The 13,464-nt window shown below is 42.0% G+C and overlaps 1 protein-coding gene across 2 annotated transcripts in view; it reads left to right on the forward strand.

The window, feature by feature from the left end:
- The window catches only part of LOC139633097 (rho guanine nucleotide exchange factor TIAM2-like), a 90,407-nt gene that overhangs the window by 1,537 nt on the left and 75,406 nt on the right, over positions 1 to 13,464 (forward strand). The window contains exon 1 of one of the 2 annotated variants that reach the window (XM_071498514.1): positions 10,923 to 11,549. The exons of the other annotated variant lie outside the window; for it this stretch is intronic. The gene's annotated coding sequence lies outside the window, so the exon portion shown is untranslated. Of the gene's footprint in view, positions 1 to 10,922; positions 11,550 to 13,464 lie in introns of those variants that run through there. 2 annotated transcript variants of the gene reach the window in all.

Genomic DNA, 13,464 nt, shown 5'->3' on the forward strand with positions numbered 1-13,464 from the left:
GCTCTTATTGTCATGAATCCTGATTGAAGCCAATCAGATGAACTTTTGCAAACACATCAACACTGCAGCATCAACCTCAAGAGCAGAATGCAGCTGACATGACTAATAGTTTGAACAGACACGTTATTCGTTTAAACCAATAAAAATGTTAAGAAGATTCTGGGATTGACATATCTTATATTGCAAGTAGTGTATTGAGATAAGCATCACATATCCTTATTTCTAAGGTTCTTTCACATTAAAAAGGAATAACATTTAGACTGTAGACTGATTTAGGTACATTTTTAGTCCAGCAATAGACACAATAAACCTGTACCCTAAGAATAAGCCTCCTGAGATGCAGAATAATGGTCAATTCCACACTGAAAACACAAATATATTGTATTTCAGACCAAGCAATAAAGGTGTAGTTTATTATCAAACGCCCTCTCACTGAAGCAGACGAATTATTCGCTGAATCCTAGGAAAGTGCTCATTTCTCACAGGGGACAGTTCCTATCATTAAATAAAGAAAAAAAGCAGCCATCTGGCGCTTACCACAACAGAACAAATGGGGGAGGAGGGAGTATATAGACGAGGGAGATGAAGATGCTGGCTACCTTTAACCCCCATCCCCTCCACCCTGCACTGCCAGGGACCTGGCTGCTACAGCTGGAGGAAATGCACACTCAGCACACACTAGTGCCTCTCTATACTCATTTATGGCCTGGCTAGTGTTAGGAAACACAAGCTAGGGGATTTATTTGAACAATCGCCTGCATCACGGTGTCTATTGTTGCCATTTCAGCTCTTTTAATTTCATAAAGAAAACATTGAGAGCGCCACGTGCTGCAAAATGCCTCTACCTCCAATTACACCTGAGCTTAGCCTGCTAATCCAAACATTAATACATGATTAAAAAAAAACATATTTCATAGTTTGGCTCTGGATTAAGCATCTGGAGACCTTTTTTCAGGGATATCAGGGCTGAGCTGAAAATACCCAGTTGTGTGTCCTCTGTTATGACTCAGTCCATAAATTTCTAGCTCCTACCTGACTCCCAGAGGCCCAGGCAGTCAGCCAAGTCCAGCCTCCTCCTGACCTCCCCCTCAGAAAGATTTGACAGGCCGAGACTTTGAATCAACCACTATCTGCCCTGAAACAGACAAACATGTACACAGCAGTTGGGTAGGGCTTCTTTTGGACATCAATAAAAATAAATCCTCTCTCTACAGAGGTCCAGCATCCCTCGGTTATTTATCTGTAGCAGAAAAAAGAGCATGTTCACAACTGTAAACTTTAAATTAGGAAACGTCATAGAATGAAATATCTACATTTGGATCAGGGATGAGTCTATGAGCCATTTGCACATCATTATCACTTTAAGCTCAATATAAACCCCTGAGCCAAGCCTATAGGAACACACCAAGTAGGCCTGACCTTTAGGTGAGGATTACCTCAGTATGGGGGGCAAGGAATGAAAGCACCAAAACTGTAATGGCATTGAGTAATAATACACTGCTAGTTCATGCCCAGCTGGTAGTGCTAATGTGTGGTTTTGACTATAGGTCAGATACATTGAGTTCCCTGCAGAGAGGAAGAAAATTAGACAGCGCTGAAGGTGAACTTGTAAATGGTTTCAATATGATGTGAGGAAATAAAAAAAAAATGTATTACTCTCATATGAACTGGAGGTGTGTTAACTTCAAGGCCCAGTTAGCTCTGTGAGGAGCATTTTTAATTAGTTTTACTCATATTGAAGTCTAGTGGCTCATCTCCACAACAGACACAGTGCTCTTGTTGCCAATAAAAGGACTGAAGTCAGGGTAACTGTAACGTCAGTACCGTCTCTGACCATTTGAGGTCAGTGTGGTACTGCAGCGCTCATCCTTGATGCAGACAGAGGAGTGTGCTCTGTGCAGACTGGTTTCTTGGAGTGCGACAGCTCAAAATCTGCAGTGCTCACCTCTCTTACCTTCTGTGCTTCACTCTCACTTAGACAAACAAAAGCCCGTCGGGCGAGGTATACCCACAGGTTAGATCCCCTCCTTTGGAACAGCAACAGGGTCAGTGTGAAGAAAGGGGCACAGAATATTGCTGCCATGCAGGATCTTCACGGTGTCACCTTGCTGAAATTAATTCCTCAGATACCTCTCTCCATACCTTTTTTATTTCGGATCGATACAGGAGCGGTGTGATAAATGGAATGAGGTCCTTCTAGTGTGAGATTTGGCCTGTTTCTGCAGCTTCTCAGTTGCTGCATTCTTAATTGATTAAAGCTATTGATTAGTCCTCCCAAAGCCTCTGGACTAAAATCAGCTTCTATCTGCCATGGCCAGATACCCAGATATCAAATTTGCGCACGCTGGAGTCCGTGCCAAGTGGAGAGAGACAGAGTGTCTGCGTTACGCTGGCTGCTCGCATGAATTCATGAGCACCAGTGATCGAGTTAGAGCGAAAAAATGGAACTATCTATCTTTCGTCCACCTAGTTATGCAGGAGAGGAATCCCCTATCTCGGCTCACACTCGGCAGCCACAGTAATTACTCACCACTGCGGGAGTGTGTGTAAGTTTTCCCTGTCTGGCTCCCTGTTATCAGGGTCAGCAGACTCTTGAAGGCTTGGCCAAGGTTCCCAAAGTTCCCTTCACCCGGGACCTTAGCCTAGTCAGGAGTTCAGCCCCTCCGCAGGCTGCACCTTGCTGCAAGTTGGCTGAGAGAGGCACCAAGGTCAGGGAGTTGTTCCACTGCATCACAGGAAAGTGTGAGTGTAGGAAGTTAGAGCAGGAGCCTCGGAGCTGGTGGTGGGGGATTGGCGGCGTTCAGGCATCCTCTGGGGAGCCTGAACGTCTGTCCAGAATTTCATGATAGTTACTGTGACATTTTACTCTGGACTAAAGTGGTGGACACTGACTGATATCAGTCAGCAAGAAGGTTCTGGGTTCTCCTTGTGCCTGTGTGGGTTCCCTCCGGGTACTCCAGCCCCCTCCCACAGCCCAGAGACATGCGTGTTAGGTTAACTGGAGTTTCTAAAATTGCCCGTAGGTGTGAATGTGAGGGTGAATGGTTGTTTGGCTCCATATGTCAGCCCTGTGATAGACTGGCGTCCTGTCCAGGGCGTGCCCCACCCTCACCCAATGTCAGCTGGGATTACCCCCCCCCCCCACGACCCTCTATACATAGGTGGAATAGATAATGGATGGATGTAGTAATACCACACATATCTGTAAACACTTTCACAATCGCAGCGTGGACCACGGGACCATAACTTTTATCTACTGCTTAGTCTCATAGAGACTTTGCCTAGAGACAAGCAGAAGTTCAGTGAATCCAGACCTAGTGTTTCTCCACAGTGTTGTTGATTGTTCTCCTCTACACAGTGAGTGCGAGTCCACTTTTTAAGGCACCAGCTTGTCTCATTATTCCCTCAACTTTTATGTGGACATTTCATTTGATCCTCTCTTAGGGAGAATAAAGATTTACTGGCAAGTATTTTTTTTTTCACCATGCCAGGAGCAGGAAGAGAGAAGAGGTTGTATTTGCCAAGTTAGTGTGTACTTGCATACCGAGGAGGGCGTGTGTGTGTGTGTGTGTGTGTGTGTGTGTGTGTGTGTGTGTGTGTGTGTGTTATCAGTGGTCTACATGCCTGTCACTGAATATGTTTTTCCTGCACACATAACTAAGTGTGTGCACTGGCGGTGTGTCAGCAGTGCCACAATGCAACCAGAATTAAACCCATTAGTGCAAACATAGTTTACAGAGGCAGAGACAGGACATTTACATTTCAGGATTGATGTCTCCTACTGTTGTCTCTGTTAACACTGTTAGCCCCTAATCTTTCCTGTTAGAGGCCCCAGTTCAAAACACAAATATCATCTGTTTACATGTGACTATCTGCCCGAAGTGGCCGTCTCTGGATCCTTAGATGACTTCTTTCAGTGCTGTCTGCACTCATGGCAGGGTGAGGTCATCGATGTGTAGGAGGTTAAAGGTCACTGCTGTTGGAGAGACAGGGAGGTGTCTGGGAAAATGAAGTAGTCAAGGAGACCACGATGAGCAACAAACACTGTTTCTGGTTTTCAGAGAGGATCAGGTCATGATTCACAGAGTGTTGTGTGTGTAATCTGGGTGACAAGGGAGCTTATTAAGCCTGACAACACAAATGAGGAATATGTGTGTGTTTGTGAGAAGGGGGTTTGGTTTATATAGGGAGGGAGGTGTGCTGAGATGCTGAGCTAGCATGGTGAGAGTTTGACAGCGCAGCACATTGTGGAAATTCGGAAACATGAAATATATCAGAAAGGACAAGCAGGTAGGGGCTGTAGCCTCCCGCTGTCGCTCTCCCATCAGTGCTGCTCTCATGGGAGTGGGCACGTTTGTGCACGTATCGCAGTCATACACACTCGCCGAACCAGCTCCCACAGCATGCTCAACCAATTTTTTCTGATTATGTAGCCTCTTCTCATTTTTGCAGTCCTCTGCAGCTACAGAAGGTGTGTGATAAAGCCTCCACACACACACATTCACACAGCCATCATACACTGCAGACATTTCATATCCACTTTGTTCTCGTGCAGTCTGTGTCGCCTCCATTCACACGTCTGTCAGCCTTATAAAAGCTGCTCATTAAAGGCTGACTCAGCTCCTTCCTGCAGATGTGACACCTGGTTCATCAACCGCCAAAACAAGCTTCATTGTTTCCATTAAGGACCATGGTGAACGTGTGTGTGTGTGTGTCTACCTGCCCACACATGTGACTTCATTTGTGCGCTGGCCTTGGCTTCCCCTGTGCTGTTTGTTAGCAGCAGCAGCTAGCTGGTAATTAGCCCTGAAGGCCTCCTCGTTGTCTGCGTGTTTGTTTACGATGGGAAGAGGCAAATTCCCTCCTGAGAGTCGGAGGCGTCAGTCAGAAGTGCACACAAGAGACAGAGCAGACGGTGTCGCATTAAAAGAGATAGGAAACTCCTGACTCATCAGAATCATGCGGTTGGGCAGAAGGGTGTGGGGGGGTACGGGGGTGGGGAGGTTGCTTTATTGTAAGAGGAAGTCAACAGATTTGTAGGGATCATCAAACCTGGTCCTGGTTGTAATGGATGTTTTGAACCGTGTTTGAGAACAAATGGAATCAAATCAGTTGTTTGAAATAGAGCTGACGTCTCAAAAGCAGATACTCAAGTTATTTAAGATGAAGCTGCCAATGTTATACAAAATCTTAGGGTCAACAACTAACAGAAACATATTCTCACTGGTCTTTACCGGTGCCTGATCATGCAGATTGTTTGCCTTTTATTTTCCCAGGTTTTGAGATACATTATCTGCTTTATTACATTGGAGATAAATAGAATTTCATTTGAGGCACTCAGAATTGGTAAATTACTTTTAGAAGATTTAAGAGCATCATCTATTTCCAAGAAACAATGTCCTGATTTCTTTGGATAGTTCACAGAAGTTCCAATAAAAAAATGTTCATGTTGAGCAGCAACTGAAACATTAAATTATTTAGGCAAATAATCCCCAGAAATTCTTGACACAATAAAAAGCCCCTGAAAAAGCACTTAGACTGTCATATGCACCAAATCTCAAACTAAAGAAATAGTTTTAGTCACGTTAACCAGGATGTTTATTTTTTTTTTTGCCTTGTTCGCAAATGAACCTGATTAAAAATAAATGACTTTGTTATTGTACTTTCATATTAAATCTCCCTTTACATGCATCATATGCATGCATTAGAAAGAGCGGCATCACGTTGCAGTGCTTTAGACCCCTGTCTACAAACCAACCCTGTTTTGATCCTGATGATTGAAATTGATTTATTTCAGGATCAAAAATACAGACATTTCTCAAAGAGTGAGGAAACTGTTATTCTTGAATATCTTCTCTCCCAGTGTTAACTCCCACCTCAACAGGAGATACAGTACATGTCCATCACATCAGCGGCCAAATCAGCAACTTAAAATATGAGGCATCTGTTGTAAAATTAATATTTTATCAGGCTAATTCTGTTTCTGGAGAAAATAACTGCACTTTATCTTAACAAGTCACTTCATCTACTAATGAATCCTACAAATTTGATTTTCCTGGAACAATTTTGCACAAGGTTTGAGATGAATTCAGCGTGATTCAATTTGTTTCCTAATGTTTCTTCTATCAAGTATCTTTCTTGATTCTAGTGCAGAGCTCTACTTTATTGTGTTTTATGTCAAGAGGCTCATTCGTAGAAAGTTCCTGAAATACAGGGAAACTTCTCTGCTGTGACAGAGAGGAATTACCCCCCCCCCCCAGGCCCACTCTCACAGTGTATCCTTGTTTCCTCAGCCCCAGTGGCTAAATCTGACAGAAAATATCTGGTTCTCATGCACACTTATTCTGAGTAGGTTCTTTAAAGTTGGACAGCAGTGTGTGTAGGCACGTGAACACTCCGTTGTGTTGACATTCATCTGAAGGTTTGCATTTAAAACAAGTTGGAAAGAAAATTCTCATTTTCCCACACACACACGGTTAACACAGTAAAAAGAGAGCCGGTGTCCTTCTCACGAGTAGTTAACCCCAAGTTGGGCGCTTCAAACCTCCCCTCCTGCCGCTCCTCCAATCTGTCAAGAGTGTGTGTGAGATCATGTGTGTGTGTGACTTTGTCAATATCACCCACAAGGGTTCCCCTGCCACCCTGCTGATGGGGATTAAACATTCATGATCATGTTTATTAATGACCAGCAGGCATCAGGGATTTCCAGGCTGTCACTCCCTCTCTCTTTCTCATACACACACACACACACACACACACTGTACACATATAGAAATATAAGCAAATACACACTTTTCTTTTCCTTTCTCCACACGTGTTCACACACGTTTGCACTTTCTTTCATACACCTACACAGTCCTCCTCTCTTTCACACTCTCTCTCAACCTCTTCCTATTCTCCCACCCACATGTATCAGATACACAGACACACTTTCTCTCTCTCTACACACACACACACACACACACACACAGAAAGGAAAACACACAATCCTACCTACAAAAATGCTACAATACCGTCATGGAAAAAGACACTGCTGAATAAATCCTCTCATCTTTATGCTGTTTAAATAGGATAGTAATGACTGAAGTGTGTGTGTGTGTGTGTGTGTGTGTGTGTGTACCAGTGGATCTGCTGGCCTGTTAAATAGAAAAAGAACAGATTTCCTGTCTCCGTGTCTCTCTGGACCGCCGGTCTGAACTCTCCCAAGGGGTGGAGGAATGGACTGAGGACCTCGCTGTGAACATCTGTGACGGCCGGCCCCAGCAGAGACTGCAGTGTGACAGGGCCTATCTACAGCAGATGTCACACCAGTGTGTGTGAGAGGGAGAGAGTGTGTGTGTGTGTGTGTCTTTAATCAGGGTTGAGAAGTCCATGACCTAGAGAAGATAAAGAGGAAAAGCTCTCTGTGCTCTCACACTCTTCCTTCCTGTCCCTCTTTTCACCGAACTCCATTCCTGTTACTTCTTGGAGATGTAGTAGCAGGTGGACAAACATGGCAAACAGTAGCTGCTCACCCTATAAGTATTATTCTATATTAATTATATAATAAAATTGTTATGTCACCGGAAAAAGTTGGACTTTTATTTGCATGTATACATTTCAAACCTTTTTTTTTTTTTTTACCCTTCTTCGTTCCCTTGTTTCTTCCCTTTGAGCCAGACCATTCGTTCTCCTCTGATGTGATATAAAAATTATACACGCTATGCCCCGCGGCCTCCGCAAATGAAATGACAAATGAGCGATGAGAAGAGGAGGGCTGATGCTGCATTCTTCACACTCTTCACATCCTCGCATCTGATTCCGCATCTACTCTCCATGGTTGGACTCTCCCCTTTTCCCTCCGTTTTTCCTTCCTACATCCTTTACCCTCATTATTCTTCCTCCCCTCATCCTTTTTTATTCCTTTGTCTCACCTCCTATAGCTGCTTCCCCCCCCCCCCACTCCCCAGTGACGCGTGTAACAGTCTGGTCAGATTCCCTGGTAGCTGAGCCTCTCAGTGGGATCTACTGCCTGAATCATAAAACTAACTAAAAATACAGTCTGAAACCATACTTGAAGGTTATTTTTAGGCTTTCCAGCCTCTCATGTCCAGAGAGGCTGGACAGCAGCAAATTACTCCTCAGACTAAGGGAATTCACCTTAATTGAAGTCAGTCTTTTAGAGGGAGATCGCCAGTTAGTTGGTCCTCGAACAAACAGAGATATTTTAGTAGCTGTGAAAAAAAGTAATTTCAAATCAGTTAAGTGCGGAAGATCTGCTTAAATTGGCTAAAATTAACATAATGTGTTGACCTGTCCGGGGCAGCTGTTTTGTTTACTTCTAAATGTGTGAATCCAAATACATAACTGTGTTTTAGACAAAAACAACTTTTCGCTGCTAAAATGTCAGTCTTCTTATTTGGATGGTGTTGCTCTCTCTTTGATCTCTCAGCAGCGTGTGTGCTAAAGAGAAAGGGAAGAACAGAAGTAATGATATATGTAAGAGAAATGTGGACAAGTTTGTGTCTGTGCACTGACTTCAACACAATACGAGCAATGCTTCTACAGTCTAATTCAGCATAACATCCCTGTAACAGTTTCTATCTTTATGCAGCTGTCCAAATTGGAGAACTATGATCCTGGAACTAAAATTAAACAGAGTCAGAGATTGTCAATGCTTGAAGCAGAAGCTAATTCAGAACAGGAACCAGCCATGACTTCAGAGAGAGTTACAAGAAGAGGGTCAGGAACCAGTGCAGAGGGTTTCCCAAGGTGAAGGAGGGAGAATAAGTAAGACAGTCTCCTCCTCTGCCCGCCCATTTGGCCGGCACCGTCTCTCTCTTTCTCTGTCCTTTGTTCCTCCCACCCTATTACCCGCCCTCACGCCCTGAGTGTCACATGGGACACCAGGGAGAAAATGGAAAAGATGAATCTGGCACTCACCTCGAGTGTAACAGTCAGCGATGACAAGTGTGGGCTGGGTCAGACCAGACCATTCTGGGCTGGGATGAGGGGCAAAGTGGTGGAGGCTGGTTGATCTGGTGAAGTGGCTTTTACATAAACCAGTTTAAGGATAATCCCACTTTATTACAATTTGGATCATATTTTTGAATTTATGGTACCATACCAACAGTGATCAGGTAGGGTTTATATTAAACATAGGAGGTGGACAAAATAACAGAAACATTTCATATGAAATGAATAACTTTCATCATCATATCATCACATCGCATCATCGTAATTACAAGGTCAGCTGCACAGGCAAAGTAACCAATGTGCCAATTAGTGGTGTGTGTCAGCTGTAAAAGAGGTCTGACAATCACTTTTTAATAAGTGCTTTGTGGGTTTTAATAAATGGGTTGTGGATTCATACATTCTTAAATTTTTATATAAGCCTAATATAGCTGATGTAGCCACCATTTATAGTTGGAACTGTTTCAGTTCAGTGACTACATACTCATCTGCTGTTCAGTTCAACCAACTATGAAAACAGGACAAAGATAGTTTTAAAAGGTACAATATTTGCAACTACACAAAACTACCAGGCTTTTCTGCATGGGATTTTAAAATATTTCTATCTCATATCAGAGCTGTGCATATTTAAATGGCACCGTGTAATTCGTGCTTAAGTGTTTACATGGAACAGCAGAACCATATAACTCCAGCGGTAACGTAACCTTCAGCTACACTGCCAAAAGTAAAACTGAGACCAGCTGCGCTGCCAACAAAGATCTACTGACACAAGTCAGATGTCATCAGCAGGGATGAATGAATTAATGAAAAAAAGAAAACTTTGCCAGACAATTATTTGAAGGTTACCAAACACGGAGCCATGACAGTAAATTAAAGTAATGTAGTGGGTCTATAATTAATAAAACAGCCAGATTAACTTCCAAAGGGGTGCTCAGGGCAAAACCCCCAGGTTTGTGGTGAGGGAATACACTTAAACTCATAAAGAATATGCAAAATCCTACAAAACTAAAACATGCAAAGTCCTGAGACTAGACATTTTATAGCAATGTAGCACAAATCTGCTGATGCACAGTAAAAGTCTGGCAAATCAAATGGAGTTCTTAGACCCTGCAGCAATTAGCCACTGTTGATATTCCAACCTCGGTAATGTATGAACCATTTTCCTAAAATGATAAAGCCCTTATATGCACTGCTAAACAAATGTAAGAATGAGGTGAACGGCAGGATGAACTCAAATGATTCCCATGACCTTCCAAATCACCAGACCTAAACATCATTAAAGCTGTCTGGGATGCTCTGTGCTTCCCTCTAAGACATGGAGCGTTTCCCTCTTAGAGGAAGCTCCAATATCCTGTTATACACAGTTGAGGATTTATACAGCAGCAGCATGAAGCTGTCTTGAAGGGCAATACTTAACTTCATCATATAGCACTTAGCTCTTCACTTATTTTGTCCATTACCTGGACATGCAAACCACACTCCACTTAATGTAGTGGATGCTGTGCTATCCTTTTCAAGGGGAAATCATTGTAACATAAACACACACTTCGTTGTCAAATCAAACACGCATGCGCTCACACACACACACACACACACACACACGCACACAAACACGCATACATCACAGCACACAGGGGAACTAATCCCATTTTACAGCCCAAATGAAAAGAGTCTTGCATACACAGATCCATTAGCTATTATTAGCTAAATGAGCTAATAGGTAAACACACACACACACACACACACAAAGGGTTGCTGTGGAGAATATAAACACCAAGGGAGACCTGCTGCTTCAAAATGGAAACGTGTTGAGTGCTTTTCTTTTGTTCACAGTTCTCCCACGCGAATAAACACAATAGTCCAGGGTGCACACTGCTGGAAATGGACCTAAAGAACAAAATATGAATCTCACGTTAACGTAATTGTAAAATGTGGTCAAGTGTAACATTTTCAGACCTTCATTTTTTTTGATTTATTGTTTTTAAAGCCACAAAGACAAAGACCAGTTGTAGTTCAACAGTTGAATCATTCTGTCACAACTGTCACACTTTCAATTAGCAATTATTAGTAAAATGAGTCATTTTTAAAACAATGGGTCGTTAATTTACGGTAGAGTTGGAAAGAGGAGGATTTATCATTTCTAGGCAGCCGCTGTAATTTTTATTGGTTGACGTGACAACTGACACTGGCAAATTTTATCAGCTGTGACTAGGTAGCTAATTAAGCTAACGTTAGCTCCATGAATATGTTGAAAACATTTTGGCTGACTTTGTAACGGAGCAATGTTCCTCGCTGTTTCTTTGTTTTTTGTTTTTGTTTTTTTTTAAAGAAAAATTTTTAAGTGTCTTAAATATTGCTATTTCTTATCGATTGAGGCTAAAGCTACATGTTCCAGGCAAAAAGTTAGCATCCTCATCAGTTGATGATTCATGTAGCAGACATGGAAATAAAGACGTAACATTACTCATTTTTTTTAGCTTATTAATATTTTCAAACAGTATGTTTCATTTTTAACACTACAAAAGAGAAGGACTTTTGGAATAAGAACCGTTTGGCAAACGTAATGCTACCTCGGCTAACGCTGACTGGTTTCGCTGGTGAGTAAACTTTCCTAAATCAAATTAAGAGCAGGGCAGAGTTGGCTTCCACACCATGACACTGCGCAACAACACAGAGGGTGTGCTAATAGTGGCTGTATAACTCCAAAAATTAATAGGTAGCTAGTGCCCCAACTGATGCAGTTTACATTAGAACAGCTGCACTGTTTAATTCATTCATTATGCTTGTGATTTCCTTATTTGTAAAGGCAAAAATAAGACATTAACTTTACGTTACATAACACAACATAACATAACACTGTCCAACCTCTGGACACTCTGAGCATCACTCTCAATGCTGTACAATGCACACACATTCAAAATGTGAAGAAAACAAAAGCTTGACAGGCCTGCAGCATCTTGCTATCTTGCTAAGCTATGACAGAACACTCTTTGTTTGGGAGAGGGGTATCAGCAGAGATGGACAGAGTACTCGACCCCAGTACTTGAGTGAGAGTACAAATACTACCGGTCAAAATTTACTCTGTTACAAGTAAAAGTAGCTCAGTCGAAATGTTACTCGAGTAAGAGTAAAAAAGTACTTGCTTTTAAAGGTACTTAAGTATCCAAAAGTACATGCTTTTAAATTCACTTTAAGTAAAAGTAAGAGTAAGAGTAAGAGTAAACTTCTTATTTTTCACATCAATGAATTACTATAATTTTTTCTCAATGAATTTAAGGACCTTTTAACTCTTGTTTCTGAGAATTAACTCTTTGAAACCACCTGCACTGATGTGCTTGCTTTTAGAACCACAATGTCATATAAAGCCTGCAGAAACACCTATAAAAACAAATAAAATGAAGGACAGCAGATGTTGCAGATGCAGCGTTTATTAACAATCATTAAAACTGTAACCAAATGAACCTGCACCGTCCAACTAACTCTCTATCATGTAACTAAGTTGGGAACTGGAACCCCCTCAAAGACCAATGTTGTCCCCAGACCACTGGTTGAGAACCACTGCTTTACAAAAAACTACATCTCTGCTTTCAATAACTCAATGTTGAAGTCACTTGACTTTCCAGGAAGGACATGTGCCAGTACAATATAGGAGCACAACAAACTCTGTCTCCCCATGTCTGTCTTGTCTCCCCATGTCCCGATATTGTTATCCGCTTTTCTGTAGATCCCAGTGGAGAGCGTGCACTGTGATAGGTTTCATTCTTTGACAAACACAGCTTGTGTCCAATAGTATTTTAGAATTTAAAAAAAAGAAAAAAAAAGAGCAGACCTGAAAGTAACGAGTACTTTTCAGCTTTCCTAGAAATTTTCTCAAGTAAAAGTAAAAATATTTGTCTTGGAAATGTATTCAAGTAAGAGTAATAAGTACCAAAGAAATCTAATACTCAAGTAAAGTACAAATCCTCTGGATATGTACTTAAGTACAGTACTCAAGTAAATTTACTCCGTTACTGTCCACCACTGGGTATCAGCAATTGGTCAATTGATAGAAGAGTGTATCGTGCAGCCAACTGGAACACGAAATTTAGCATAGTGAATTGTAATGCTGCTGCAGTTAATAGGTTCTCCATGGGAATAACTGAAGTTTATCCCCCAAGGAGACATTAAAAACTGTTTATGAGCCTTCATCGTTGCCATGCACGCCTCCATGGGGCCTGTAACCAAACCAGTCCAGACAGTTTTGGGGGGGAAAGTATCAGCTTTCCATTAAAAGCTCCAGGTCATTCATTTCCTACTTTGTTTAAAACTTGGGCTGCTAGACAGACAACCGCCTCGCTTGGGTTTGGTGCTTTCTGTTACTCTGTGTCGTACTGGTAGGTGATGATTTTGTGGGAAACACCCAGAGCAGTGTGGTTGTGTTTCTAATTAAGAACGTGAAATGAGCAGATTTTAACAAGGTAATTTTAACAGCCCTTATGTTCTACTCTCTTCACATGGGTGTGAAAGTGTTTC

This window comes from Trachinotus anak, unplaced genomic scaffold, assembly GCF_046630095.1.
Source record: "Trachinotus anak isolate AG129_WGS33_773 ecotype Australia unplaced genomic scaffold, CSIRO_AGI_Tana_v1 ptg000015l, whole genome shotgun sequence".
Taxonomy (NCBI): Eukaryota; Metazoa; Chordata; class Actinopteri; order Carangiformes; family Carangidae; genus Trachinotus; species Trachinotus anak.